Here is a 15037-nt window from a genome sequence, read left to right as displayed (position 1 = left end):
TCTGGGCCAATGTACCCTTGCGTCAATGACCAAGGGATACTAGGACTACCTTCTCCAAATTGTTTCAAGTGTCCTAGAAGCAATCTTTAAATTTTGGATATAACCAACACTGAAAATTTTGGTATTGCAGTACAGGTAGTATGTGTTTTTGTAAGTGTTGGGAGTCCATCACTTTGGGGGATAAAAATTACCAAAAATTCAAATTTCGGAGGTTTTACCCAATTTATCCTCTTTGATGAGGTATTTTCACCTTATATGTTTATATGGTTGTGTGTAGGGGTCAATTCCCTTTCATAAAGCATTGGTATAATATACTCTTCGAGGTACATTTCCCAAATCTTCAAAGGGTTACAATGTATCCGTACCTTTTGAAAGGGAATGAATGCTGTTCACACCCATTTATAGATTAAGGTAATAAGACCTCACCAAGGAGGATAAATTGTATCAAATGATTCCGAAATGTGATTTTTTGGCATCTTTTATCCTTAAACGGAAATGAAATGAACCATAAAAATTACAAAGGTTCACACCCTGGTCTTGTATTACCACATAACATTTTAGCTTTGGCCATTTCCGAGAGCTACGGGGTGGTCTTAGGTACCCCTAGCAAACTTTGGGAAGTAGGTCAACCTACCTCAGGCAAAATATAGAGGGGTTTTTCTAAGTATCATAGGTTATTGACACAGACTTTAATAAAATCTATTCATTAAAGTGTACATCATTTGTGCACCTAAACCTCATAGAAAATCTATAGTTACCTACGTAAAAATTGCACACGTTGAACACTAGATCTATGGATAGTCCAAGGGTAACGCTCCCAAACTGTTAAGAGGGATGCATCAATGTACCCATGCTCAATGAAAGAAAATTGATCCCTGTAAGTTTCCATATAATCACATAAGGTAATAAAATCCTCATCAAAGGCGATTAAATAAGTCAATAACTGATCTCGTGGCAAAGATGTGTTCCTACTAATTTTTGATCATTTTATATCCATAGAAACCAATGAGATGAACCACTCAAATTTGTAATTTTATATATTAGGATCCTAGAGAACACCTATGAACTTTTGCCTTTTGACAGTTCCCAAATTTAAGGGATAGTCCTAGGTATCCCTAAAAATTTTCAATGGAGTGCGTCAACGTATCCATGGCTGGTAAAAGAGAATGCACACCTGTACACCCATATAACCATATAAGGTACTCTCATGAAAGGGTATAAATTATGTCAAAAACCTTCGAAATTTAAATTTTTGGCAATTTTTTGCCCATTAAAGGGATAAAGATGGATCACGCAAATTTAGTGGTGCTTCAATGAAACACTACGAATATTTAGAAGGATGATGGACCATTGCATTTTGTTCATGGCCGCTGGGCACGGACGGTTGTAACTGGACCCGGGACCAAGGTTTACAAACTTTTCCAACGGTGACAACACTGCTACTTATGCTAATGAAGTAATAAAATGTTAGCGATAAATTTAATTCAAGAACGAATCCTTCGTTCAAAGTTTCGTATACTAATATTCATATAGCAATAAAAAAATAACATCTGCGATATCGTACAACATATAATATTTGTGACAGCAATATTGAGCATGTGTTTATTGAGACTGTTTTCTTATATACTAGCGTTGTGTAGATTGATGGTAAGCAGCATGCGAAACATTGTATACGAATTTTTAACGTAAGGATAGTAGCCCAGATTACAGAGATTAAAATCTTTAGCTAGTATAAGACACATAAGAAGATTGTAAAGCATAAAGTGACAAGTTTTAATTTTCTAATTTTTCGCTTTGTCCCACTGAGATGTATATTTTGTAAGTGCCTGAATTAAAACTTGAGTACATATATGTCGTTTACTCATCTTGTCATCCTCGTATAGAAATATCGTCTCCTTTAACCTAACCGGCATAACCGTGGGACGTAAAACTCAAAGATTTCATTTCATTTTTCGTATAGAAGTAGGAGTATCTGTCTTATTTCCTGGACTTGGCTCAAGTATTATTCCAATTCGAGATAGTGAAATAGAATTATTTATTTCATGCAAATTGATATATATTGCAAAGGTTTTCTGTCTCGATTTCGCACTAGTATTTGACTTGCGAGCATCAATAAAGTAACGATGTGATAAGTTGACAGAATTAGATAGGAACTGTATTAAGTATCATTTAATGAAATATATTCAATAACTCAATAATAACTGGAAATTTCTCAGTGTACTACGAAATGGAATTGTTTCATTTAGTGTTAATGTAATAATCTATACCTATGTATCGCAGTCTCATTATTGCTATAAGTAATCACTACTCCACAGTATGTTAATTAGACCGATAATAATGAAGATATTTTTTATATAATTTGTTACTCAGAAAAAACTAAGGATATATTAAAAAGTATATTTGCAACTTTGGTAATACAATAATTGAACTATAATGTAATAATGATAATTTCATTGTTGATGTTTCCTTAGGACTTTCAAAACTTCTTGCAAAAGAGGAATGATATTTCATCATTATTTGTATAATACATGAGAAAATCAGGACGATGTTAATCATGTGATGAAATCGTTCTTAAAAACAATTTCTGTTTAAATAAAATGTGAGTGATTTTTTTATTGTTTATTCAAGCGAAGATACTTTAATTAAAATATTTTATGAAATTATTAGTTTTAGGGTTAAAACTGAAGATATAATGTTAAAACTACTTTAACTTCTTATGACATTGAGAATCGAGGTGCTTTAATTATTTCCTTCCACATGCTAAGAATTTTTTGGCTTTCTTTCCGTTCTTTTACATATAAAATGGTACGAAACTGTTAGTAATTCACATTAAAATAGTACGCAACGTCCTACCACAACAATGAACGCTTTTGTCGTAAGTATAATTTTTCAGTTATCTTTAATTATAACTTAATTTTTCATTATTGTGCTATTAATTTCTAACATTTCCTCTTCAATATTAAAAATTTAGTGTTCCTTATGTAAGTTATATTGTGAAATTTAGTAAATAGCTTCAACAATTTATCTTTGATCTATTAAAACGATTAGAAAATACACGTGCATGTCTTCCTCAATTCGTGCATTACTGCTGATTTGATAAAAATGATTAACGTTGAAGTTTCAAAACACAAGTATAAAACGCGTGTATTCTGGAAATTACGACGACTCAAATTCCCAGAATTCCGGTTTCGCAGATGTAAATTTCCCAAGCGTCATCAAATCTAGGAGGCTCAGGTGGGCAGGTCATGCATCCAGACTGAAAGAAATTAGCAACGCTTTCAAAATCTTGATTGGAAGACCAATCGGAAAACGAGCATTAGAAAGACCTAGGCGCAGATGGAAAGAAAAATATTAAGATACACCTCACAGAAATAGGAATACAAATAGGAACTTAGTCCATTTGACTAAAGATATAGGTCACTGGAGAGCTTTTGTGAACGCTCCGGAGGCCGCGGTGGCTCAGTGGTAGGAGTCAGTTCGCATCAAGCCGCCGTCGAGACAACACGGGTGCTCTGGTGCTTTCACAGTGTACTATAGCCTATAGTATCGTAGACCATATATACGTTAGGTGTATTCATAGCTTTGATTACTATATCAAAGCAAATCTACTGAAGTAGGAGTTATACTTCGTACTCTCAATTATTGCCGTTTCGGCGTAGTGTCGGTGTATCAGTGCAAACGTGAATATGGAATATAAAAAAGATCTTCAATTTAAACTAGAATTTGACAAGATGTTCCGTGCAGTTCGACCAGTTCCCTTGGAAATCTACCATTGGATGAACTCCAATTTCCCAGGTATTTTTGATCACATCAGTGCCATGCAGTTAAATAGTGAAAATTTTTGTATTTTTCTAAAATTCAAAACGCAACAGGAATACGATGACTGCCCCTAGTGAGGTCCCATTCACTCATTCAAATAAGGAAGTGAGTTTTGTTCGAATTATTTCCGCAGCAGATCCGACTACAGATCCTTCGTGTGTTTGAGTTCCCTATCGAGGCACCGAATAACTTATTGATTGAGGCTCTTAGCGCATATGGTTCAGTGACTAAAATAGAAGATAAGGAATGGGCCCCTCCTTATCCCCCTTATATTAAAACTGGAACTCGCCATGTACATATTAAACTGACTTCTCATGTGCCATCCCGACTTCTAGTCCATGGTTATAAAGTAGGGGTATCATGCAGTGGACAACCGATTACATGTTTCCGATGCCAAAGCTCTAGGCACACAGTAGCGAACTGTGTACTGAAACGGGGGGCTCAAACCCGAGGGGGAACGAGTGTAATACCGACCACTTCCCCGACAATTCCTCGCATGACAGACCTTGAAAAAGTGACTCCTATGACATTCTACAAATTAGCCCCACCTGTCATTTCTACGAAATCTGGTGACCAAGAAGATGATCTTGAGCATCGACCCTCGGTTCCGGACCCAAAGGAGTTCCCTGCACTTACAATAACGTCTCTTGAGAAAGCGAAGGACGATACCCAACTTCCCAGTAAACGAGTGCCTTTATCGACTACATCGGAGGCCTCCGGCATACGAGTAGAGCAGCATATCACCTCACAAAACATGGAAGTTGAACCAAATCCCTCACCAGTTGAGGATAGCGACGTCCCGAAAGAGAAACAGGTAGAGCATACTGAACCCTTTGAAAGCGAGTTTCTCCAGCATGAGACACAAGGAAATAAATTTAGCGATGTTATTTCTAAACAAAAACGACGCAAATTATCCCGGAAGGAAGAGCTGAATTCTCACTTGGAAGGCAGCCAAGTCTCTCTGAATTGCGAACGAGATCCACGTACTCGCTCAAAACCTGTGTTCGAAACAGGTACATAAAGTATTGGTCTTCAAGGTCAATGGATACGAATTCACCCCAAGTAGTGTGGTGTGTGCCTCTTCTTTTGTTTTGTTCTTTCTCTATGTCACGTGTGTACAACACAAGTGCCCTACGATTCTAATAGTGCAAGAGTGCAGAGTGGAACAGCGGTATTTATCACGTATACAAACAGGAAATCCTTGAGTGTTAGTTGTGTTTAAATCTACCGTCGACATATGTTTTTAGTTTTAACAACAGCACTTATATTCATTAACATCTATCATGGATTTTGTAAGTTATTTTTTGCTTCACTTCTTAGTTTTAAGACTCATCTTAACTTTGAGTAGAGCAAATTTAAGTAGATATCGACATTGCACAGAAGTGTTATACTACGAACTTTTTCTCTATATGACTGATAAACTCTTTATCCTTTCTCACGATAAATTTAAATCGCGCAAGTAGTGACGAGAAAAAAGTATATTTACAACAATTCCTCGTATGTCATAAACCGGATGTAGCTTGTGTGCAAGAGCTTATACATGATTCGTTTCACAATATGCTGGACTATGATGTGTTTGCTAATTTAGGACCCACCACTGGAGTAGGGATGCTTATCAGAAAAGGATTGGGGCATACCAATCTTACTCTCTCACCTGACGGACGTATTATTCATTGTGTCATACAGGGGCACCTGGTCGTCGGACTATATTCTCCTTCTGGCTATACAGCTAAGAAGGAACGGGCTGAATTTTATGGCCAAAGTTTGCCACAATTCCTGCCTCCTAATATTTCTTGTATGGTAATCATGGCTGATTGGAATACCACTGAAACCAGCGCAGATTCAATTCCGCCCACCCCCACCTTGTCCCGCATTTTTGGAGTTTTTGCGGGCTTATCACTTAAGGGATGTAGTCATTGTTTCCAATTCACCTAGGATCTATACACATTGTACTTCACATTCGAAAAGTAGGATTGACAAAATATACGTCACTCCTGACTTAGTTCACACTATTATTGACGTACAGACTATTATACCATCTTTCACCGATCATGCAACGATCAAGCTCCACATAAAAACAGATCAACCCTTGCCAGCCCTTAGCAGGCGAGGATACTGGAAGTTAAATACATCCTTACTTCACCCCGACGGTTATCGGGAGGAACTGGCACAACAATATTCCCATTGGGAAAGGATGCAACAATATTTTCCAGATCTCGCCTCTTGGTGGACGACATTTCTTAAACCTAAGATCGCTCGGTTCTTCCAAGGCAAAGGACACGAAACACGACACGATCGGCAGTTGATGTTTGAATTCCTCTATGAGGCATTGCGTCAGGCATGGTGTGCGGCCCCCTCACTACAGAATAAACGCACAGTGCAACAGCTCAAACTACGACTCCAAAATCTCCAGGCTCCCACACTCATGAATTCTTTTATTAATGAGACCACATATTATAAGCTTGCCCAGGAAACTGTCACCATTTACGACGTTGCACTTCTATTGCACCAGCGGAAACATGCTACAATAGTAGCTTTCCGTCTCCCAAATGGTAATATGACTAGTGATTCGATTCAGATCCTAAATGTTTTCCGTGAGCATTAGTATAAATTAGTACAACCCCGACCTTCTGACACCAATGTTACAACTCAGTTTTTGTCGATTATTCCCAAACTGATTACGGAGGAAGAGGGTCGTGATCTCATGCGCCCCATAACTTCTCAGGAAATATGGATGGCCCTCCAGGCAACAAAAGGAAAGGGCGCGCCAGGATATGAAGGTCTGCCGTACGCGTTTTATAAACAATACTGGACCTTTCTTTCCGATACCCTAGTCAAGTTATTTAATACATATTTAAAGGGAGGCCCCATCCGCGGTAACGTCGGAATCACAATATTTATCCCGAAATCCGCCACTTCCCAGACTGTACAGGAGTACAGACCCATCAATTTACTGCCTACCGATTTGAAACTGTTCACAAAAATTCTGACGGCACGTTTAAAACCCATATTGCAAAAGTATATTAGTCCATATCAGGCAGCCACCCACCCTAAATATAATATCTATTATGTGTTACGTTCGTTACGGGATTTTATAGCGTACGTGCAAACTCGGCGCATTAAAGCGGGGGTCCTTGGCATAGATTTTTCTTCCGCATATGACTGCGTTGATCACGGGTTTCTTCTTCAAACTTTAGACGCTTGGGGATTTCCTCCTGCATTTCAACAAGTCATAAGACAACTATACCAATCTGCCCAATGCCGAGTACAGATCAATGGTCATCTTTCTGACACATTTGCTCTGAAACGCGGATTACGGCAAGGCGATAGCACCTCGACGAGCCTCTTTGTGATAGTTCTAGATACCTATCTCCGGTCTCTGGCTCAGATTACCTCTCCCGGTATACCGGAATACCATCAATTACACGTCTTCGGATTTGCGGATGACGTAACATTAATAGGAACTACGCCCGAAGATATGCTCACCGCCATCCGCATAACTAACGAGTTCACCCAGTGCTCCGGCTTGGCATACAATAAACACAAGACCAAACTCCTGTCATTTCACGGATTCTCCCTACCCTCCTTACCTGATTCACGCTCTCACATTCCCACGGTTGATGCTTTAACAGTACTCGGCATAACTTTTCATAGAGATGCACGGAAACAAATGGATGCTTTCTGGCGTCCAATCGTTCATCAGATTAAGCAGATGCTATACTTACAACGGTTCCGAGGTCTGCATATAATACATAAGATTCAATATCTCAACCAGTATGTTGCTGCTAAACTTTGGTACTACGTGCGCACCTTTCCCCTCCCTTCTGTTTACGCTCGCCAAATTGAATCTGTATTTATGTGGTTTCTTTGGCGGGGCTACTTCTTCCGCCTTCGCCACAACACTATTTATCTTCCTGGCAGCGAAGGGGGCCTTGGACTAGTAAACATTCGTCTTAAAAGTCAAGTATTATACATGCTAGATGCGTATCAAGACGTTGAGCCCCACATGAACTATACACGGGTGTGGATCCAATGTTTCTCGCCCGAATACTCCCAACCAAGGGATCCGCCTTTCTGCAGATTTGGCAACTTATGTCCTACCTATGTCACCAATCTTGTTCAAGCATGGACATATTCTGGTGAGCTTGCTTCCCCTACTACATATACTCACCAAACCTTATACCAGCAATTGTGGAGAGCGTCACTTGTAGATGTGAGAGTCCGGGTACAAGATATGTTCCCCAATAAACAATGGCGCCATATTTGGCAAAATCAAAGAACCAATGTCCTCCCTTTGCACACACAAGCGGTATGGACGACCATAGTTCATCAACTGCCTGCCACACAAGAAAGACTTCTGCGCATTGGACGTACCACAACCCTCACCTGCAAATATTGAGGCCACTCCGACACACTACCCCATCGCTACAAGTCATGTTCAGGTGCCGATATTATTTGGAACCACCTCCTTCGTATGTTGAGCTTGATCTTCCGTACACCTGTTCCTTTATTTACCGTAGATCTCCTATTCTTTCCTGCATTTCAGTATTACCCAAAAACCAAACATAATACGGTCCTCTGGTTAATTGGTACCACATTGTTATATGTTCATCATTCCATGCCGTGGAATGATGAATGCTTATATTTCGACTTTTTACAACGGGAACGCCGCAAATATTTTTCAGTCGATCTAGAAAGACAGTCTTTCAGTGTTTTTTTTGCAAGCAGCTCTGTCCCACCTGTCGGGAAAGACCGGGAGGCCATGAATTGTGCTTGTGGATTTTTCCTTGTGATGCATAACCATAATCATCGTCCAGCGGAGTAGGTTCGCTCAGAACCACATCTTGGCCTCTCTTCCCAGTGGTCGGTCCTAGATTACACCTATATTGTCTACATGTAATTTTGCTATGTAATATTAGTGATAGAGTACAATAAATATTAAGTGGTAGAGCGTTCATCTCTGGTAGTTGGGGTCCCGGGTTCGATTCCAGCCCCCGCCAAGTGAACTTTGTGGTGGACAAACACCGTGTGCGTGGGTTTTCTCGGGGTTCTCCCGTTTCCTCCCACTTTCTTCATTCCACCATTTCATTCATTACTCATCATCACCGCCCCCTTTAGCCTAATCGGCATAATCGTGGGACGTTAAACTCAAAGATTTTGTTTTCATTTTGAACTCTCCGGATTCCATAGACCATAGAGTTCGTTAGTTAGATCTTCCAAGAGTCTAGATATAATCTTGAAATGCCATTTAATCATTTTGGAATTTCATTACTTCGACTACATTTGTACATGCTAAAAGCATCAACTATGTATATAGAGTAATTAGGGGCGAAGTGACCATAGGGGTGAAGTGAATCGAGTTAAGGTTAATGATATGTGGCAACAAAGTATGTTCGACGCTGACATTGGAAAATCTTTGTGTGTGCAGTATTTTGTCCGAGACAGACGAAGAAGGTAGTGTACGGGGGAAAGAAGCGAACTATTGAATGCAGCGAGCACAGACAGCAGGGAAGGTTAGTAGATCGTAGCCTTTTTTGTTACTATTGTAGTAAGAAACCGTAAGAAACTAGGCAAATTCTTTCCTGATGTAATCGTGTTGTACCCAATACTTCGACAGCAGCATGAGGCCATTATTAGATACGCATGTTTATACGAGTAGGTGTGCCTCAGTGTATTACAAACTTAAAGCTACAAAACATTTTTATGAAAAAATATGATGATGTGCGGTGAGATGACACTTATTTTCGGGTGATGTGAATAGCCCTATTAATCATTCCATATTGTGTGTATGTATGCTTCTTCGAATACAAACATCTCGCTGCTGAACTGGACGTTAAACTCAAACTAAACTCAACTCGAATACTAACACATACCAAATGAGGAAAGCCTGGAACATTTTTCTGAAAGAAGCACTGCTCCAAACTACAGTCTCATAAAGAAGAAACCTCGGTCCAAGTAATATTGGGAACTCAAATATTATGCCCTTTCTTGTAAGGTCACACAACTCAAAAAATGAAATGAAATGAAATCTTTAAGTTTTACCTCTCACGGTTATGCCGGTTTGGCTAGAGGAGACGGTGATGATGAGAGATGAGTGAAATGGTGGAATGAATAAAATGGGATTAAACGGGAGAACCCCGAGAAAACCCACGAGCGCGGTGTTTGTCCACCACAAAGTCCAAACGGCGAGAGCTGGGATCGAACGAGGAATCCCAAGCACCAGAGGTGAATGCTCTACAACTGAGCCACCGCGACCCATACGGACAACTCAATGCCGCCGAAATGGTACTTTGGACACTTTTCTGATTGGTATGTCTTTTACTTCTTAAGCGTTTGTGCGACTATAGCTTATATATGTTTACTTCATTTCGGTGCTTTTCGTTAGCTGTATACTCATAAAATGGCAGTCTATATTTTGCTATTTACAATATCCGAATACACTTCTTCTCTCTACTTCACCCCGTTTGCATATTCACTTCACCCCCACGTGTGTGAAGAAGTGAATAATTTGCCTTGTATTATCCATTTCTTTTTGTGAACATTACTTCAGACACGATATCATCAATATATGTATTTTGAGAATGCAGAAGGTCTGTGTTATTCATATATAATTGTCAACCAGCCGTGCTAACTGTGAATCAGCTATATTTCTGGGTAAGATTTTTTGACTTTCAAGCTTACTCTGTTCACTTCCCCCGAATTACTCTATACGAAAGAAAACAATTGTTGGATAAGCTGAAAATTAATTGTCTTTCAATTCGATACTATGTGTAAATATTTCTTTAGAACTAATTTAATTTTCACAATATAAAAATTACAAAAAATTAGAACGTTTAATTTTGTTAACAATATTAATAAAATGTAGCTGGACAGCGAAAGGAAGAAAAGGAAGTGAAGAGATATTGATCACCGTGGAGTACCCTAGAATGTATATTATAAGATGGTAAAAATGCGTTTTGCATTCAATATCTGGTGGTGTTTAATAATAAAATATATTATTTATTTATTGCTTCTATTATTACTTTTAGGCAATATTCGCTCTCATCGCTCTTGTGTCATCTGCTTATGCAGTTGGAGTCCTTGGGGGAGTTGGTGGCGTCGACTACTACGTAAGGAATTATAAATTATTCCGTTTTAATGAAACATTTTGTTTATATTCGAAAATTATCCTGAAAGAATTAGGTTTTAATAATTTCAAAATCAATATCTACTTTAATTAACATTCTTGGATAATTCTATTCTCGGATAAAAGGCATGCCCATTAAATTGTTTGTACAATTATATAAACGGGACACAAATACTCCCTTAACCCTTTTCTTGGCAACAAGACTTGCGTTGCTCAGAAAAAATACTGCATGCTATTTCCGTGTCGAGTAGTTGTAAAATGAGACATAATTGCACATCTTATTTACATGTTTTATTCATAAAAGTCTGTGACGTAATGTATCCCATAGAATACATTGACAAGAATAGATAGGCAGAAACTAACCAAAAATATTCGAAAACAATATGTATCCTAAAGGATATATTGCCAAGAAAAGGGTTAATAACTTTATATTTGGTTTTAAATAATTGCTGAATATAGTGCACACTCCTTTTTAGTTACTCCGTATAAATAACTCGTTTATTTGGATAATTACTTACATTTAAATGTAGAAAGGGCTGCTCTCATTTCTGACGAATTCTCTGAATAGGGTATATTCCTTTGAGGGAGCCAGAAAAACTACAATGCAATCAAGCTAACAACATAGTTCTAAGGAAAAAACAAATATTAATACTACTACTACTACTAATGATAATAATAATAATAACCGTAATGATATTAATAATAAAATAACAATGATAATAATTTAAATCAATATATTTAACTGTTCAAGAAGTTTTGAATTATATATATATATATATATATATATATATATATATATATATATATATATCCCTATAAGTTTAAATTCATTTTTGAAAACAAACTCTGTATTGGTATAACATAGTATTTTGGCATATTACGTCCTTTTGGAAAGGTCACAAAAATGTTACAATCGAAAAATCCCCTTGCACATTTGCCTGTCGTTTTGAGTGTAGTATCGAAATCATGATCCGTCACCTTCAACTGTATACACCTGAGAAGCTACTGAATTTGGTAAACAGCAAAATGAGATGGATATAATCTTTCTCACAAGTTTCAAGACCTTAACGTAACACTAAACATGTACGAACTAGAAAATTCACAAATTCAGATTATCATGCTTTCAGAAGCCTTAAATTCTGATACGTTTGCAGCTATACACTTAACATGAAACTGTTCATTCTGTATTTATTATTTCTTATAGCATCATAAAATTAAACATTTGATCGCAATCAATCATTAAACCGTTACAATTAAACATTTAGTATTGTAACTACTCAGTACCAACATACGAGAAAAGTATTATTTTTCTTTGAATTTTCCCACGCTCTGGGCCAAATTACAATGTAGCACTCAGTTGTATCGCAATCTTTTGAATGCGAAAGGTCAGTACATCAAATGCTGCAATAATATATATTTATATTATCAGGTAAAGAAAAACATTTAGTCCATAACTTGCTTTACTCTTTCACAAATAGAACTGTCTTATTCGAGAAACAATAGCATAATTTTAAGCTCCAAGCGACCAAAATCGTTCCACTGTACAAGACCTTAGGCGAATAAAATGAAGTTTTCATATATTCATTTCTAAAACACTCAATCTTATTTAATAATTGGCTTAAAGATATAAAAACGAATCATATTATAGAAACGTATTAAATATTTATAGAAATTTTGATTAATGCCCGTTAAATAAACATAGAAGAACTCAAGGGCGGATATAGATATAACTATGTTAGTGTCTGTCATTTCTCCCTTCTAGATTTCTTCCTCTCGGAAGAAACTGTCTCCTATTACCTACTACCCTAAGTGCAAGAAGGTTCTACAACTTAACAGATATATGTCATGCAAAGGGAATAAAGCTTTGTCTCACAAAACATTGATCGAATCACTCACAAAATCAACCAGTTCGGGAAAGAATTTTGGAACGAGAAAGACATTATTCTATCCTAAGCTCTTGTACAGGTACAAAAATACTGGTTTCAGAGAAAACTATCAAATTAGAACAACTTGTACACATTCGGAAATAAACTATTGTGACCAATAGCGTAGACATTGGAACATAATTGTAATAAATGTTGCCTTTAAACCAAGGTAGATGGACCTTAAACCTATAATTTATTTGTATCTAGCTACATACGTGAGAATCATTTTATATAGTCATTTGGAATCTTAAAAGTTAGGTAAGGTTCCAAGAAGTGAATTAATTCTGCTACACAATTCACAACGCTAAAATTATTAAACATTTTGTATTCGAATATTATATGTATTCCACAATTATTTGTTCTGTAAAATACATTTTAGGCTTATCCACGGTACCAGTTTGGATATGCCGTGAGCGATCAGCTCACAGGAGACAACAAGCAGCAGACCGAAGTTCGTGATGGTCCAGTTGTCAGAGGACAATACAGCCTTGTTGAACCTGATGGCAGCAGAAGGATAGTTACATATAATGCTGATGATATCAATGGATTCAATGCCATTGTGCGGAGAGTTGGTGGCAATATTCACGCTGGAGTCGGAGGTTATGGAATCCTTGGTTAAGTTTATATTAAGACTAATTATGTAAACATGACAAATATAAAAAAAATAAAGATTAGCTATTAATTACCTTGTTATTATTTCGAGAATGTGAAATCGAATTATAACTAAGATTAATTGCAATTCCATTATGATGTGTAGCTTTTATAAATTTTTAGATAACATTATATTATTTCTTAAAGTATGAACCAATTTTGAAGCATACATATAATGGATTATTTTGTACCGTCAATTCTAGCATAGGTATGATTTCTATTAACTAAAACTATTAAAAATGTTTCAGTAATAGCCTTGCAAGTCTGCAGAATTAATATTGTTTTCCAAAAAAATAACTAAAGATCCAGAATGGTGATTTAATGGTGATCTACTTTATAATCAAGCTGTTGGACCAATAATGCAAGGGAATAATCAATTTATTACATACAGGAGCAACTTCTATAAAGGAAGTTGATGTATAGGAGGAAAAATTGTAATACGTATTATGTGTCTGTGAGACGTTAATACATAATACAATTTAGAAATCGCTTCATTTCTCTGCTAGTATTAAAAAGCATTAGTATTTCTTTCCACTTTCATTAACCAAGAAATAGATTTTTCTCCAAGTAATATTCTTAAGAAAAATACATGAAACGTACTTACTGTTCTAAGAAAAGTTTTTTTTTTTTTTAAATAGCTGGAATCATTTCTTATCAAAGTTTTGTTTTCCGCATTTCTTGATGGTGATACATACCGAGTTACTTTTGGTTAGAAGTAAGATTAAAAAGAACGCTTAAGTTTCCATCAAGAGACAACTACTTCAGACCTAATAAAGGAATTATCGAAATATTGTTTAACCGTATTCATGTCGATCTTTCAAATAAAATCGTCACATATATCTGCTAGTTTTCACGTGCTTTAGGATACTTGAAAAACTATTGTACTTTTATTGATCCACTTGCACATCTTTAGACTAAAAGCAGAAATTTTGCAAATTATTTTCCTTACATATGTACATGTAACAATATGTTTAGAGAATATTTGCTACTTACTTCGTAAACACAGAGAATGAAAATGAAACATAAAACTGCACCATTTAATTCATTTAAATATTTATTAGTAATTTCGATGAAGTACTTGACTGCTAAAACGACTCATCTCAAACAATAACTTTTTTTTTAGATTTACGAATTTCATGAGATTTAACAATTGTGAATAAAACCTCTGCTATCATTCGAAACCTTTATTCGTTCTGTAGAAAATTACATACGAAGCGTTAACTAAAATTAATAGGATCATAGCATAAGATTCAAATGCACTTTTATGTTACTGTTCTAGTTGTTTTTCATGAAGTTTGATTTAGTTTAAAATGTCTCAGCTTTATACTAGGGATGGCCGGAACCGGTTCCTAGCGGAACCGGTTTTTGGCTCTGAACGGATCCGGTTCTAGAATATTCGGTCTGAAACATAAGATCTGGTTTCGGAACCGTGTTTTTTTGGATCCACGTCTGGAATGGGTTCCGGAACCAGTTCTGAAAACCGGATCTCAAAGATCCGCCTGAACCAAAAGGCTAT

General features: G+C 36.8%; 1 pseudogene across 1 annotated transcript; it reads left to right on the top strand.

The window, feature by feature from the left end:
- The first annotated feature begins 2848 nt into the window (after nt 1-2848).
- LOC145685553 (cuticle protein 19 pseudogene) lies at nt 2849-13489 on the top strand (annotated as a pseudogene). The gene is made up of 3 exons (XR_014131456.1): nt 2849-2875; nt 10848-10928; nt 13250-13489. The product of XR_014131456.1 is annotated as a cuticle protein 19 pseudogene (transcript).
- The last annotated feature ends 1548 nt before the right edge of the window (nt 13490-15037 follow it).

Source organism: Thermobia domestica, chromosome 5 (assembly GCF_964235325.1).
Source record: "Thermobia domestica chromosome 5, izTheDome1.hap1.1, whole genome shotgun sequence".
Lineage (NCBI taxonomy): Eukaryota > Metazoa > Arthropoda > Insecta > Zygentoma > Lepismatidae > Thermobia > Thermobia domestica.
Note: the sequence above shows the minus strand (reverse complement) of the source record. Positions and strands in the feature narration are given on the sequence as shown.